At 43.1% G+C, this 15,381-nt stretch overlaps 1 protein-coding gene and 1 long non-coding RNA gene across 4 annotated transcripts in view; both read right to left on the bottom strand.

Annotated features, from left to right (window-relative positions):
* Nucleotides 1-15,381, bottom strand: part of LOC105490635 (FERM domain containing 4A) — a 699,298-nt gene that overhangs the window by 427,115 nt on the left and 256,802 nt on the right. The gene's annotated exons all lie outside the window — the stretch shown is intronic.
* The window catches only part of LOC139356022 (uncharacterized), a 40,409-nt gene that overhangs the window by 21,141 nt on the left and 3,887 nt on the right, over nucleotides 1-15,381 (bottom strand). Inside the window, exon 2 of the long non-coding RNA XR_011607386.1 lies at nucleotides 1-15,381. This exon is cut by the window's left edge and continues 21,141 nt beyond it. This is a non-coding gene — a long non-coding RNA (uncharacterized lncRNA).

The raw sequence follows: 15,381 nt of genomic DNA, 5'->3' as shown, positions 1-15,381 counted from the left end.
GGGAGGCTGAGGCAGAAGAATTGCTTGAACCCAGGAGGTGGAGGTTGCAGTGAGCAGAGATCGTGCTACTGCACTCCAGCCTGGGTGACAGAGCGAGACTCTGTCTGAAAAAACAAACAAACAAACAAACAAAAACACTGTCATGAACACACAACCAAATGTATACACACAAACAGAGTCATTTCAGTAGCAGTAGTAGTAGTAGAAGTACCAGGGCTATTTCTAGGCATCAAAAATAACTAGCAGAGTAAGACAACTAGCACTGGATAAGTCTTCTTCCACTGCAAATAGCTTCTCCATCAAAATGTCGTTCTATCTGAAATTCCACCATTAGAAGTGTATTTTATTAATTAATCAATGTGTTTCCTTGGATCATCTTTCGAAGTATAAAAATGCCCAAGAGCAGTTACATCTTCAATCACTAACACCTTAGCAGGAATTATGGGTTATGCTATGAAGTCAATCTTTTCCAGGCTCAGGGCCGGGCTGGGGGCGCAGGGGTTGGGGGCAGAGGCTCAGCTGGAATCAGTCGTTGGAAACAGGCATCATCTCTTTCAGCGTCTCTGGGCTGTGATTGTATCGCGTATCTGAACAGTGTTCTGGAGAGTGAAATGGGTTATGCCTAAGAACTGCTAATACATATCAGATCCCCAATATGTATTTGCTTTCCTGTGAATTTCATGTTTTACAATCTAAGTGTGATGTAGAAAGATTCTAGTTCAATAAAGCTTTGATTACTTTTAAACTGGTAAATATATTGCTGTATTTTGTTCATTACATTTGTATTTAAAACTAACTTTGGACTATATTAAGTAGCTGTACTTGGAGTTCTTAGCTTTGGTATCTGAAAAAGGTTATGGGGATTGGGAGGAAACTTCTCCTTTCCTCAGTGAAATTAATTAAATTCTACAGAAACAAATTTTACATTTGACATCACTTACATATGTGTGAGTTCAAAGTTCCCACACATATATCATCATAGACTGCTATGCAGGAGCCAGGCTCAAGATATTCACATATTAGGACACTTCCAATATTAGGTTTAACTGGAGTAGTTTCCTGTTTGTTTGTTTGTTTTCCACTTAGGCTAAGTGAGATGAAGGAAGAAAACTGTCTTATTTAGTGAGTTCATATTCTCTCTCTCTCTCTCTGTCTTTCTCCCTCTCTCCCCCTCTCCCTCTCCCTCTTCCTCTCCCTCTCTTTCTCTCTCTTAAATATGTCTCGAATGATTTGTGGGCATATTATTCTCTCATGTTAAAGTGCCTGGTTTTTGTTTTCTCTCCTCAGTGGCTATTTCCAATACCTCCACCCCCACCCCCAATCCCAGCTTTTGCCGCCAGGGTAGGAAGAGGGTAGATCTGGTGATTTACTTTTCTGTAGCATTAGGGAAATATCATTGCCTTCTGTGTTATATTCTCAGAGTGTTAAGTAGTTTGGCTAAGTCAATGTTGGACTTGTGACTTGGGTCACGTAAATTTTATTTCTTGGTCTGCCACTAATTCATATGGTGATAGACTATAAGTTATTGAAGTGCCATACCTCAATATACATAGCTATAAAAAATGACTGAGTAGCCATGGCATGTTTCATTCAAATGACCAGTCTCTGTCAACACAATGGGTCCTCCGCAGCATAGGTGCTTGCCTTAGAGATGGACTCCTTGGATTTCTTTATGGAAGCTTGCGTACATGTGCATATTTGGGGGTTGGGGAGAGGGTTCATAAGTTTGATCAGAGTTTACTGTGAGCTGTGTGCCTTGGAGCCTCAAAAATAGCTGTTCCCAAACATTGCTCTGGGGAGCCATTCAGAATTTTTCATTGACAGCATGCAAAAAATACTGTAAGAACAATTTAAGGGGATATTCACACAAAGCTAAATTTATTAAGTTTTAAAATTATTTAAAATGTATTAAGCTTTTTATTTAAAAATATACATTTTCTGATTTTTTTGGTGGTTAAATTTACTGTTACATGATACTGTCAATGTAGGTTAGTTCTCCCTGCCCCTGCCCCAGTGGGGCTTCCCTTAGCAAAATTTAAAAGTTAGTTTCAAAAAGCTTTTTAATATTTGCGTGGCCCATGGAACCAAATATTTGGGAATTACAGCTTTTATAGAGAATTCTCCAGGCCTTTTATTTGCCTTTCTAACTTTTGCTGTCTGTCTTTGGCTATTTCAAGAATAATGTTAACGAAGTGTCATTGAGCTGCCTGTGGGGCCAATCCGTCCAGCACAAATCAATTGCCTTTGACCTTAAAGAACAAGTAGATCTTCACCTGGATGCTCTTGAAGGGACAGCTTACGCAGCACCTTGCTGCATGTAGACTTTCTCTTCCCTCAAATCACACATTTAGCAGAGCTGCTCGGTGTCTGTCTCTCTGTCCCCACACTGCCGCATTGCCCCAGCATCCTCTGCCTCTCTCTGTGCTATGACATGCCCAACCTTTGGAAGCCTCCTCATTTGGGCCCTTCCACCCTGCACGGACCCTGTGAGGTGTAATCCAGCACCTTCTCTATCCACACTTCCTCCTCTCAGCAGTCTTCCTAGGATTTTGGGAGATAAACTCTTGCAAATTGTAATGGAATTTACAGCTCTGATAAGTGACACTCCAAAATGACAACTCTCAACTACAATCCTCGTCCTTCATCTTCATGTGTCTCCCTCCCCTCCCAATATCTTTCACTATCAATATTTTGTTATCGGTTTAGAAAGTCAGCCCATTGGAAAATAATTGAATGGAGGTAAAATGACCAAGGTAAGTATTGAAGAGATGGGGAATTAGAAGAGCTGGCAGAAGAAGGGACATGATGATGGAATGAGCACCTTCTGCTTTGGACCCCTCATTCACCTTAGGGCTCTGAAGCTTCTTTGGTCTGTTATCTAGGTTGTAGTACCATTCTTTGTTATAGTGTGGTTCATTTGTTTATTTATCATCTTTCTATTAAGTGCCGGTTGTGTGCTAGACATCATGCTAGGCACTGGGATTATGACAGTAAACAAATGTAGACATGGTTACTGCAAACACTGTTCATACTGATCCTGAATCATCAGGATTGGGGAGAAAGGTATATTTAAAGATCCCTGACTTGTTTTTGACAGATTCAATGCTCAAGGAAGTTTCCTTAGCCCATTAAAAGAAGATTCAAAGATTTCAGGACGCAATTGATGCATCCAATCAAAGGGAACAAACGGATTGCAAGACAAAATTCATGCCAGTGAATCTTCAGTAACTATTCTCTGGAAAAAGGCTTACACAAAGATCACTGATGTACCAAGGCAAATGCCCCTTACGAGGGAAAGAGCCCGGATCCCTGAACACATGAGTCCCTCTTACTTTCTTGATTTGCCTTTCTGATGCCTATGTGGCTGTTCCATGCATGAAGACTTTTAGATCTCAGAAGCCAGTAAAGAGTGAATAAGATTCCAAGGCTAAGTCCCCCCTGAAACTACATGCCACATTCAGAAAGGACACTAATTTTCTAAGAGACCAAGATTAAATCAGGCTGGCATCTTGGATCTGCTGGGGAGGAAGTCTGTTTAATGCGATTGACCTCTAAACAGAGTTCATATTAACAGTGACCACTGTGTACATCCTGCTTTTTTAGCTGAAAGATAAACTGTATGCCCATGTTAGAGAGACACATGAGAAAACATTGGTTTAGGATGAATTACATTTAAAAATTGAAATGGAAAGATCTTTGTAAATGACCTGGTAATTTTCTATCATCTGAAAACATTTTATATAAAGAAACAATTTAGGAAGAAAAAAAGACCTACTTTAGATTAGAAAATATTTTTAAATTAGGAGAGAAAGGGGTGGAGATAGCGTGGAAAAAGAAGTTAACATACAAATTATTACTGTCTTTAAACTCAGTTTTTAGGAGGTAAGTGGACTGGGCTTGGGTGTCCTTGGTGGCTTAGGATATGGATGCTAATGGGGCAGAGAGGACCAGATATATGTGCAGAAAGATATGCACTTAGTGGGATCTTCTCCAAGTAAGTGTTGTATGTAGAAGAATTAGACTTGATGAGAACACTTGGTGAGGGTGGACTCTTAGGTGGATCCTTGGATGACGTAGGAGCCCGTGACTGAGAGGGTGAAATAAGGAGGTGGTAGGAAGGGTGTCCTTCCCTGTGTTGCAAGGCTGCTTCTCTTAATTTTGTGACTTTACCACAAAGCACAGAGGACTGTAACCAACATTTAATAAGCCTTCAATAAATGTTGATATTGATACCTAAAATTCCACCCATTAGACATTGATTTATATTAACAACTTCCTTCTTAAAGTAAAAATTCTCTTGGGAAGGTTCAAGTCAATTGACCATTCACTCTTTATGATGAATGTTTAATAAGACTGCTTTCTTCTGGATATCTAGTTGAGATTAGCTGAACAACGAGAGTTTTATGGCTAAATGGATACGAAAACATGAGGCAATTTAGGGTCACGGAGATGCTGGGCCGAGTTCAGGCACAAATGGGGCCTTGGGAAGTCAGAAGTTCTTACTTCTCTAGATAATATCCTCAAAAAGCCAAGTGAAGAAGATATTAAGAAGAATGAGCCAAAAATAACAACCGTGACTATACCATTTTGGGTACAGAGTTGGATTCACATATCCTCCATCCTTCTGCTTTGTAAACATTATTTGGAAAACTAAAAGTCAAAAATATTATAAGATTAAAATTCGGTGAGTTGGAGTCAACTTGTCTTCCAAAGCCTAATGCTTTCTGAGCCTCAGTTGCGTTACCACAAGAAGCAAGCCACTAGATTTGCCATCCAGAACTGTGATGCATGCTCTCATATCCAGCAAGATGTAAAGCAGGCTTTTCACAACAGTTGAAGCTGCATCACAACCATCTCCACAAAGGACCATTTATCAGTTATTTTGGGAAAGGGGAGGGGTTTTTTAGAAAAGAGGAAACCACGCTAATAAGCTTTTTGTCTGCAATCATTTCCCACTGAGATTCCATATCAGTACATCTCCATTTGCTACGTATTTAGCTTTAAAGGACAATGAGGTGAGATGGAGATATTTGAGTCATAAAAGCAGTAAAACATGCTTCTGGAAAATAGCTTTTCTTCCAGTCCCCAGACCTGCACTTTCCAGATATAAAGTTTGTTTCTTTAACAAAAGTCTTGGTCAAGTATAGCCAGGGATACTGATTATTAGAAAAATATATATATATATGTTTATAATTCATATGAAGGGAAAGAAAGAGCCAAAAAGAGGGGATAAAAAATAATAGCATTAGAAAAAGAGAAAAGAAACAAAAACAAGACATACACTATGAGGACCCTTTGTAACCTGCACCCTTACCAGCTGTCCAGGCAACCCAGGGCACCTCCATCTCTCGGCTCAGAGGTTGGTGACAGGTGGTATCTTTCATTCATATGCCCTCCCTGGAGCTCTTAATGATTGGTGTATTTCTTATAGTCCCTGTAGTAGGCTGGGGGCAGTAATGGGAGTGAGGGTGAGTTAGATGCTGACTTGTTAATGGAGTTGAAGGGAGGGCTACGAGTTGACTGATGGGATGAAGATGGAAGCCTCTTTGGTGGGAAGGGAGGGTGTTCTAGGTCATGAAGAATTAGATCCATTGAGTTGCTGCAAGAAATGTCCCATTCGTCGAGTTCCTAGGTGATTGACTTAATCTGCCCATCAGTCTGTGTGTGGTTGGTTTTGTGATTGTGTGGATGAATCTAGACATCAAGGACCCTGGATATACCCTCCCAAAGCAAAATAACACTGGGGGCTTGGGTCACTTATTACTTGGCTGGTATCCATGATGGCAATGATCTCAGGGATGATGGCTGATGTGGTTGGCATTGTCTTTGCTTGCCCAAGGGCTGCTGTAGAAGAAGCGAACAGAGTGAGGGGAAGTCCAGGGGGAGGAGTGTGTCGTGTTCATGGGTTTTTCACCACCACCAGGATCCTGTTGTGACCCACTCGCTGGTCAAGATGAAATCCCTAATAACTTCGGTGTTAAAAGGCTGGAGGTTGCCCTGTATAAATTGGGTCACCAAAAGTTCCCTTTAAATTTTGCATAGGGCGGTGGCCCATGCCTGTAATCCCAGCACTTTGGAAGGCTGAGGTGGGCAGATGACTTGAGGGCAGGAGTTCAAGACCAGACTGGACAACACAGTGAAACTCTGGTTCTACTAAAATACAAAAATTAGCCAGGCGTAGTGGTGTGTGCCTGTAATCCCAGCTACTCGGGAGGCTGAGGCAAGATAATTGCTTGAACCCTGAATGTGGAGATTGAAGTGGGCTGAGATCAACGTCACTGCACTCCAGCCTGGATGACAGAGCGAGATTGTCTCAAAAAAAAAATTTATTTTTATTTTTATTTTTTGCATACGTAGTACCATAGCACCAAGGAAGTGCTTAGGTGGTAAGTACAAAGGTGGCCAAGTTGAGTTCTAAGGGTGCAGAATGGGGTCTCCGTGGAGACGGCAAATGATGAAGCAGCAGATAGGGAAGGGGGATGTATGCTCCAAGGTTGTGCCCACTCTGCACAATCCAGCTTCCATGCTCCAGGCCTCTACTTGTCCAGAGCTGAGGGTCAGATTCAGATGGTGCAAATGTTTAAGACCTGGGTCTTCAACAAGACGAATTTCATATTTCATAGCTGCAGTGTTGGATATGCCCAGATGACAAAAGCAACAGCAATCAGAATCAACAGCTGAAATGACACGGCAGACACTGTGAATGCTGTGAGCTGCTGTGCTGAGCAGCAGGATTCTTGTGTCCTGGCACAACGCCCATGGGGATTCATGCTTTCAGAGGGTCACGCCTCAGGAACACGCAGAAGGGCAAGCATCTCATCCGGCGGGGCACTGATTTGATCTGTACGCATGTTTGGCTGTAAAACTAGCTCCTCCCCCTTACCATTTTTGAGTCGCTGCCGGACTCACATTCCACAGATTCTGGAAAGTGTCCAGGAACTCGTTGATTAAACTTATGGCTACACACAGCTGGAATGGAGACTCCACTGAGGAGACTCACACAGGATAGGAGGGAATTTTAAGAGGATAACCGTGGTAAGCCACGGTGGACTGAGTGATGGAAGGCTGTGTAAGAAAAGCTCTCTGACCTTGACTTCTAGGAATTTACTCTTCGATTGTTTAATCTAGGTACTACCAGAGCTTGTAATACAGCAAATCCTGCAGGTGGGGAGAAGAGATTACCCAGAATTAGTTGATGGTCTATATTGTATAGAGCAGAGTCAAAGAAAGACATCCTTATGAATTAAAAAAACAAGCAAACTATGGTAACTTGAACCAGTTTCCAGTGCTAACACAGCACTGCCAAGAAGAGATGCTGTAAGGTCACTGCTGGTCACTAGATACAGCTTATTTTAAGTTATAATCATATTTACATACAAACAATAAATGGTCTACATTGCCTTGAAAAATGGTTTTCCCCTCCAGTCATAAGCACTTTATGTCCTGATGAAATGCTGCTCATCTGATTATTTTACTATATTGAGAAGAGGAAAGGGGAGGATATATTACCTTCTTAACACCTAATGGATCCAGGCACATATTAAATGCTTGACCTCCATAAGCACGTTTAACCGTTAGAGCAACATGAAGTGTGTGTGGTTTATTATTTCTGTTTTCCAAATCAGGAGACCAAGGTCTATAGAGATTACGTAGCCTTCCTGGGCACTAGGAACAGGGACAGAACTGGAACCTGTGTCTATCTGCTTCTGTCATTGCTCCTTCCAACATATCAGGTTGCTTCTCAAAACCAACAGTGAAAAAGTATTCTTTAGCCTAACCTGAGCTGAAATGGCCTAGGTATGAATGAGTAAAGTTTCACTGGCTATGCATGATGCAAATTTCTTAAATATAAGCCAAATATAAGCATGTGTGTGTATAACTTCTATATTATGTGCATACCTTTATATCCATATGCTGTATAGTATGTGTGTATCCATATAGTGTGTGTATAGTTTATATTTATACACACACATATATATATGCACACACACACACACATATATATAAACCATTAATCTAGGAATCAACAAACCACATTTGATGACATTTCTGCATTGTTACAAAGCCAGAGAGAGAAGCTTCCCCCAGTTACAGGAAGAGATTGTGTGATTGTGTCTGTGCTTGCTTTTTCATAATGTCTGCATGTTGGACAGAACTTGGTCTAACTCTAATATTCACGGTAATATAGCATCTATTTTGAATCACAGGAGGATGGAACATTTACCAGAAGAACTTGACCTTAGTTGATGGCAACTCTGTTTTATTTCCACAGCTCACCTGGGCCTCTGAATAACCGGGCCTCGTTACTGCAAGGCTGGCTCACTATGCACCGCTTCACCTGTTCATTCACCCAGCATGTGTCTAACCCAGCCATTCACAGCTGTGTAGTGAAGACCTGTGTGTGGACCCCCACCTGTCTTTCCCAGGTCACCCACGAGCTTACCAAAGACTTGGGATTTTTTCAGCATGGAGAAAGATGAAAATGTGCTTGGGTTTACTTTGTCATTTCCAGAGCTGGGTTAAAGCCATCATGTAATGAAGCCAGATTCATATTTTACTGTGGATCAATGTTAGATGCATTACTATGAACTTTGGGGTGGGGGAAAGGGTCAACATGGAAAAAAATCCAGGCATTTCCCTTTTTCTACACTTGTCTGTATCTCTCCCCAATAATGCATTATTTGATTACTTTCCTCAAATATTCGTTCACTCCACAAACATTCCCTGGCCATTGAAATGGACTACTCGTCTCAGAATACAAAGCTACATGAGATGTGGTCCTTGTCCTCAATAAGCACACAAGTCAGGGAGATGGAGGGGAGATTATGAGTAAGGAAGAGATATAGACGTAAAGAGGGGAGGTGTCCAAGCTGGAGGGATCTCAAGGGAGAGGCAAGAGTCTGGAGGCTTATGGAGAAGATAGCTCTTGGCGGTTTTGCCCTTTGAGCCTCTCACAGAGGTTCTGGGCCAAGGAGGACTTTGCAGCTTTCATCAGGGCCAGCCTGGTGTCACCCAAACACCTATAGGAGTGAGGAGATGCCAGAAATCCCAGGCTGTGATAGCACCTGGGTAGGCACTGCAAAGGACTACAGATGCTACTTGGAACGAAGGATGATCCCCAAGACAAAAAATATGCGTTATAAGAATTATATTTTGGTCCTCAAACTTCTGGTTATATAAACGCTGTTCTCACTGTCTGGGAAGTAAGATTGGAACCTGGCCAGTGGAGATTCAGTTTCTTCATTTGTCACTTAATGCCTGTGAAACCTTTGCCAAAAGCCTGACTTCTTGGAACTTTGGTTTTCTCACCCATCAAGTGAGAATAATAATAATAATAACAATAATGCCTACCCCACTGATCTGTTAGGGTTGTTATGAGACTTAAAGGGTGCTGTGCAAAGTCTGAAACTGTGCCGTAACTCTTTGCAGTCATTATTTTTAGTATTGGCAAAAATGTCCATTTCTGCACCCCCTTCCATTTGAGTGGTGAGCGTTTTCCTTGCCCTGTTATTAGGAGGTCATTTGTGTCAGTGCTGAGAGGCCCGTGGCAGCCTGACAGTTTGATGTTGCATCTGTGAGATGTGATTCATTGGAGCAATCTCTCCTTAAGGTTTGATTAATGCATTAATTTTTAGAAGCAAACCTGTTTGAATTGTGGCTTGATGTCTAATGCTTGCAGGATTATATAATTGAATTGTAGATGCTAAATTGCATGTTCTGAAATACTGAGAAATAGTCCCATTCTCATATAGGCTTAACATCCATCTAGAATATTCCAATTGCTTGTTGCTAGGAGATACATGTGTTACATGGCAAACATGTGCTCATGTGGGCTCACCCACCCATGAGGATGGCATAGGTGAGAAAAGAAGAAGATGAGAAAGGTTTTATGAGATAAACTCAATTGTGAAAACTATTACATGATGGTGGACAATTTCAGCTTCAATTCACCTGATGATGACCCTGGCTTCAATAATTAATGACTCTGTTATTAGATTTCTGAGGCAGACAGCATCTCATTGCAAGAGACCATTTTGATGAATGAATAACATAATAAATACAAACCACTGGCCAGAGGGCCAACTTCTACTGTCTGCTTAGCTGGAACATAAATGAACCCAGCCCTGGTTACAACATTCTCATGGCCATTCTTTTGGAATCCCAAGTCGGGGAAGAATCTGGATGGTCATTATGATGTGTCCTTTGTCTTCAGGCAAGATTATCTCCAAACCAACCCATTGGGGTAGGATCCACATTGATACTCTCCTGGTAACAGGCTCAAGGCTATCGGGAAATCTTCCAACTTGTGTCAAATCTAACATTTGTCTTTCATTTGGTTGAGACCAATCTACATATGTCCAGGTTAAAGGGAAGCTCCTTCCCGCCCTCCAGAAGACACAGGCAGTGGCTCAGGTGACCTGCTAACATGGAACCTCTCTCTCAACAATAAGTTACTGATCACCTACTACGTGTGAGGTGCTCTCCTGGACGTGTTTCATTTTATGGTATTTGACATCTGTTTTCTCATGTGACCCTCACATGAGATTTTATGTGTTTAGGTCATGGTGTGGGGTGTGACCATTATAGGATGGATGAAAAAAAACCAAGCTTGAAGAAGTTATATGAATTGCCTGAAGTCCAGAGATGGCAAAGTTCAAACTCAGGTCTCCTGGCTCCAAGCCCATGTGTTTCCTCTTCTACTACATCAGCCTCTCCCCCTGGGCTGCCTTGTGGCACTGTCCCTTTCTGTGGAGACTGGTACATCTGCCTTAGTGTCTTCCAGCTGGGTGATGCTTGTGTTAAGGCTCCATATTCTGGAGGTGTCCTGGGAATTCTCCACTGGAAAAGGGAAACAGGACTAACCCTAGGTCTTGAAGGGTTTCCCTTAGAGCTTGGGAAAGTCAGAGGAAAGGACTGAGTGTCCAGGGTTTGGTCATCTTTAAGTGCTCTTTTGCTTTTGAAATAGAAATAGATCTGCATCTGTTGGGCCTGTAGTACTAGCTCCTTCTCTAGGTGATTTTGGGGGCACTGCATGTTGAATCCTCACATCAACCTCATGAGGTTTGTGCTGTTGTTACCCCCAAGTTGTGGATGGGGAAAGTGAACTGTGGGGAGTTTATATACAGAGGTGGCAAATGGCTAAACTGGGATTTGAACCCCTCCTGGGGATCTGCTCTTAGCCTCTCTACCATGTTAAGGGGCCTGGGATCCAGCACCCCCTCCTTCTGTCTGCTGCCCTTGGTCCATAGAAGGAAAAGCCCAGACCTCCTGGTGTCCGGGACACTCAGAGATAATCAAAGCCTGGAAACTCAGCCTTTCCACCTGAAAAGTGAGGGAAAAGTGAAACAAAGAAAAATGACAGAAGTGTTTTCTAATATTTTCATTAATTAAAATTTTGGTTCCTGATTTCATCTTTTTGACATCCAATACCAATGTACCAATGAATAATCAAGCCCCTGGAATAATGGTGTTTAATAAAAAGGGTGAAACCTGCAATGCTTTTAGGCAACACATTTACCATGGCTGGAGAGTAGTGGGATGTGTTGGTGTGATTCTGTGTGTCCCTTGATACCTCAAACACCCACGACACTTAGTAAGACTGTGTGACAACAGCACTGAGCAGTTTAAGTACTGGAAATCCGCTGCCTGGGACCAGGCTGAGACTCAGAACTGGGTGTTCTTGCTTTTTTGCATTTGCTGCTGATTATGTTGAGGAATTAGATGTGAAGGTGGGCCAGGGATGGGGCAGATGGGCATATTGAATGTGTACCCAGAAACACAGTGAGGGTCCATGGTCAGTGATGTGGAGTTTCTACCCACTTGGCAGAGGGTAGGAAGGGTGAGTCTATACAATTTAGTCACTCCCTGGGTCCATCGTGTCTGACACCAAGCACAACATGAGCAGCTCCAGTTAGCAGGAAAAGGCCAAAACCTTCCCTTGGACCTTCTGCCTGGACCTCCCTGCTCTGAAGCAGGAACTGAATGTAAAATGCTGTGTGGGCCAGCCCTGCTGGGTCTGCGAAAGGAGAGGTGCCTGCAGCGGCAGCTAGTGGGCCAGCCCCTGGCAGCACATGAAGCCACAATGATGCCCCAGTTGCTGGGCTTGTCACCCACAAAGGCCCCCGCTCCAGCCTGCCCCCTACCCTGCACCTGGAGTTTCTCTGGAGAGGTATTTCCAAATAGCCCATTCCCTGCCCCTCTTCATTTTTGTGTTAATTATGTGCCACCTGAAGGTCTTTATGATGTTCTATATCCCTGCTTCTTCTCCCATGTTGTTTTGCCTCCCGTGACACTGGAACTGGCTCCTGAACAAGGGGTTAGTCTAGGAAGGGTGCCCCACCTGCCATAATGGGAGCCCCCCAGCACCTCAGGCTCTTTCTCATCCAATGCATGGGGAGCAGTGACTGGACAAGCAGGACATGCTCCATCCTCAGGCCATGTGAGTGCTCCAGCCAAGATGATTGAACCTCTTCTGGGGTGGGGACTGTTTGCCAATGGTTTGCTGCATCAGATGGCCTTTTGGATCCCGGGCACAGCTACAGTCATGGAAAGGATCTTGGAAGCCACTGAGCCAGCCCTGTCATTTTGCAGATGAGGAAACTGAAGACTGGGAGGGAGGATATTCAGCTTGAATTTAGGGTCAGCAAGAGGATGCATTGAGGAAAGAGCCCAAGGTGGTCAGTGTCCAGTTGGTATCTCTATACCTCATGGTTCTGTCCCCCTGCCTCATTGCCCCAGGCTTGGATCCTCAAAATAAGGAACTGATCTCCAGGAGATAAATGTGTCAAGTCAAAGACAGGCTTCAAGAAAAGAAAGGCATTCTGTTTTGCAGCAGGGAGCACTCTGCTGGGGGCCCATGCGGCTCAGACGTTGATGGAGCCGTCATCACTGTAAGTGGAGATAGTAAGCACTGTCCTAAGTAAATCACAGCTCTTTGCTGCTTTTGTATGAAGATTACTCATGTTGTAATAATAGCCCATAAATTAATAAGAACCATTAAGTTTATGGGCTTCTCCTAGTCAGAGTCCTTTCTAGCTATCAATTTGGTTTTTAATAAACTCTCTGTGACTTATAAAACCACGGTGGTCAAGTTTTGGTCTGACTGAGTGGCATTTCTGATACTGAGTTCCTTCTCTACATGTGCGGCAATGAAGGTAAAAGGACCCATAACAAAACAATTAGATCGCAAAACATGTGTCAAGTTGTCACATTAGGCAGCTGCATTAAGGCCAATGTACTTCCTTCAGAGTCTGGGTGCCTGCAACCCCTGGGGGTCTTGCAAGCATCTAGTAGGATAGGAGAACAGCTCAGATGGAAGAACAGACAAAAAACCCACTGCCCATTGAGATCCTGTGAAGGACGAACCCCTGTGCAGTGGCAGAATTGAGTGGGAACCATGTCTGCCCCCGCAAGGAACTTAACTTCTCATCTAAAAATCATACCAGTCCTGCATACCTCATAGGAGCGATTGAAGGTGAAAATAAGTCAAGGTTCAGTACAAGCTCCATCTCATGGAAAATATGAAAGTGCCATCATCTGATAATCATAATACAGAGCTATGATACGCAAAATGCCTTTCATCATTCTAAGCCCTGTGCCAAGCACTAGACATTCATTCTTGTTTTTGATCCCTGCTGCACCCCTAGCAGGCAAGAAATCTTGCTTTCCCAAGGCTAAGAGCAGATGGCAACTTGCTTAAGGCGACACAGTCAGCCTACTGTGGCAAATTCAGACTTCCGTTGCAGGTCATTGGCTCCAAAGACCACAGGCCTACACTGCCCCAGACCATTTAACGTGTCATTTTTATTAGGTTATATTTGTCCTAATTCATTCCATACTTCTTAAATATTTTCTATCAATTGTCAAAAATACAAATACAGGCCAGGCGTGGTGGCTCACACCTGTAATCCCAGCATTTTGGGAGGCCGAGGCAGGTGGATCACAAAGTCAGGAGATCAAGACCATCCTGGCTAATATGGTGAAACCTCATCTCTACTAGAAATACAAAAAATGAGCTGGGTATGGTGACACGTGCCTGTAGTCCCAGCTACTCAGGAGGCTGAGGCAGGAGAATCGCTTGAACCTGGGAGGTGGAGGTTGCAGTGAGCCGAGATCGTGCCATGTACTTCAGCCTGGGCAACAGAGTAAGACTCCAAATCAAAAAATAAATGAATAAATAAATAAATACAATCTAAGGTATTTTTATTAATAGCCCAGAATTGGATTCTGCAAAAGATGTGCAATCTCTGTTAATAACCAACACAAGTAATTTCAGATAGAACTACTACCAAAATAGGTATCAGACTACTTAAATAGGTTGATGCAACTTAACCTCTCTTTCCTAGGAGTAGCTAGAAGCCCTACAGACTTGGAAGGTAGGGGATGAGGGGTAGACATTGAGGATCCTGGAAATGAATTAGTGCTCTTTCCTCCATGCTATGGTATCTCTTAGGCTGGATGGTAGAATTAGTGGCCCATGGTTCTGCATTTCATTGCAATCCAAGCTGCAGTGAGGTGGAGCTGAGGCCCCAGCATTGAAGTTGAGTGAGGAAAAGGCACCTGAAACTCTTCTGCATTTCAGTTGGTGATTAGTCTTCATGGGAACTGCTAAAATGTAAAGAGAATGGCTTTGTGGCCCGTAACGTGGAGTCTGCAATCATCCCTCCCATGGCATTTTTGGAGCTACCCATGACCTTGATAAGCTGCCATTAACAGGGATGGATTTGGCTGTGTCTGATCTGCAGTGCCTTCCAAAGGTCTGACAAAGAGCTGAGCAAATAGATTTTATGAGAATGTTCACTATTTTGTTCCCAGTACCTAACAGAGTATCTTATACATAGCACACACTGATACATATTTGCCGAACAAGACAGATATTAATGTCTTAATTTACTGAAACAAAGACTCCAAGAAGCTAAATGCATTAACTTGCTGCACATCACACAGATCCAACTAAGGTACAAGGTAAGATTTGAAGTTGGGTCTGTCTGAATGTAGAGTCCCTGCCTCGATCACTAAAACACTTCTGGAACCTTCTGGGGAGACTGAATCTGTAAGATCCTTGTCACAAGCACCTCAGGTAATTTTGGTGCAAGTGGATCACACTTGAGAAAAGGCCATTTTAGTGATATTTGAATGACAGCTGACATGTTTGAGCTCTTACTCTGCCCTCAGCACACTTGTATAATCTTCTCATCAACCCTAGGATGTAGGTTCTATGACTCTTGCATTCTAGAGATTGAAAACATCAAACCAAACCTGAAGCACTGAGAGGCTGGGTAACCAGCTCTGGTCCCTGAGTTGGTGAGGGATGGATTCAGAAGAGGACTCCAATTGTGACACCGCAGAGGACCTGCTCTTGGCCACCACACTCCGCCAGCT

Source organism: Macaca nemestrina, chromosome 9 (assembly GCF_043159975.1).
Source record: "Macaca nemestrina isolate mMacNem1 chromosome 9, mMacNem.hap1, whole genome shotgun sequence".
NCBI lineage: Eukaryota > Metazoa > Chordata > Mammalia > Primates > Cercopithecidae > Macaca > Macaca nemestrina.
Note: the sequence above shows the minus strand (reverse complement) of the source record. Positions and strands in the feature narration are given on the sequence as shown.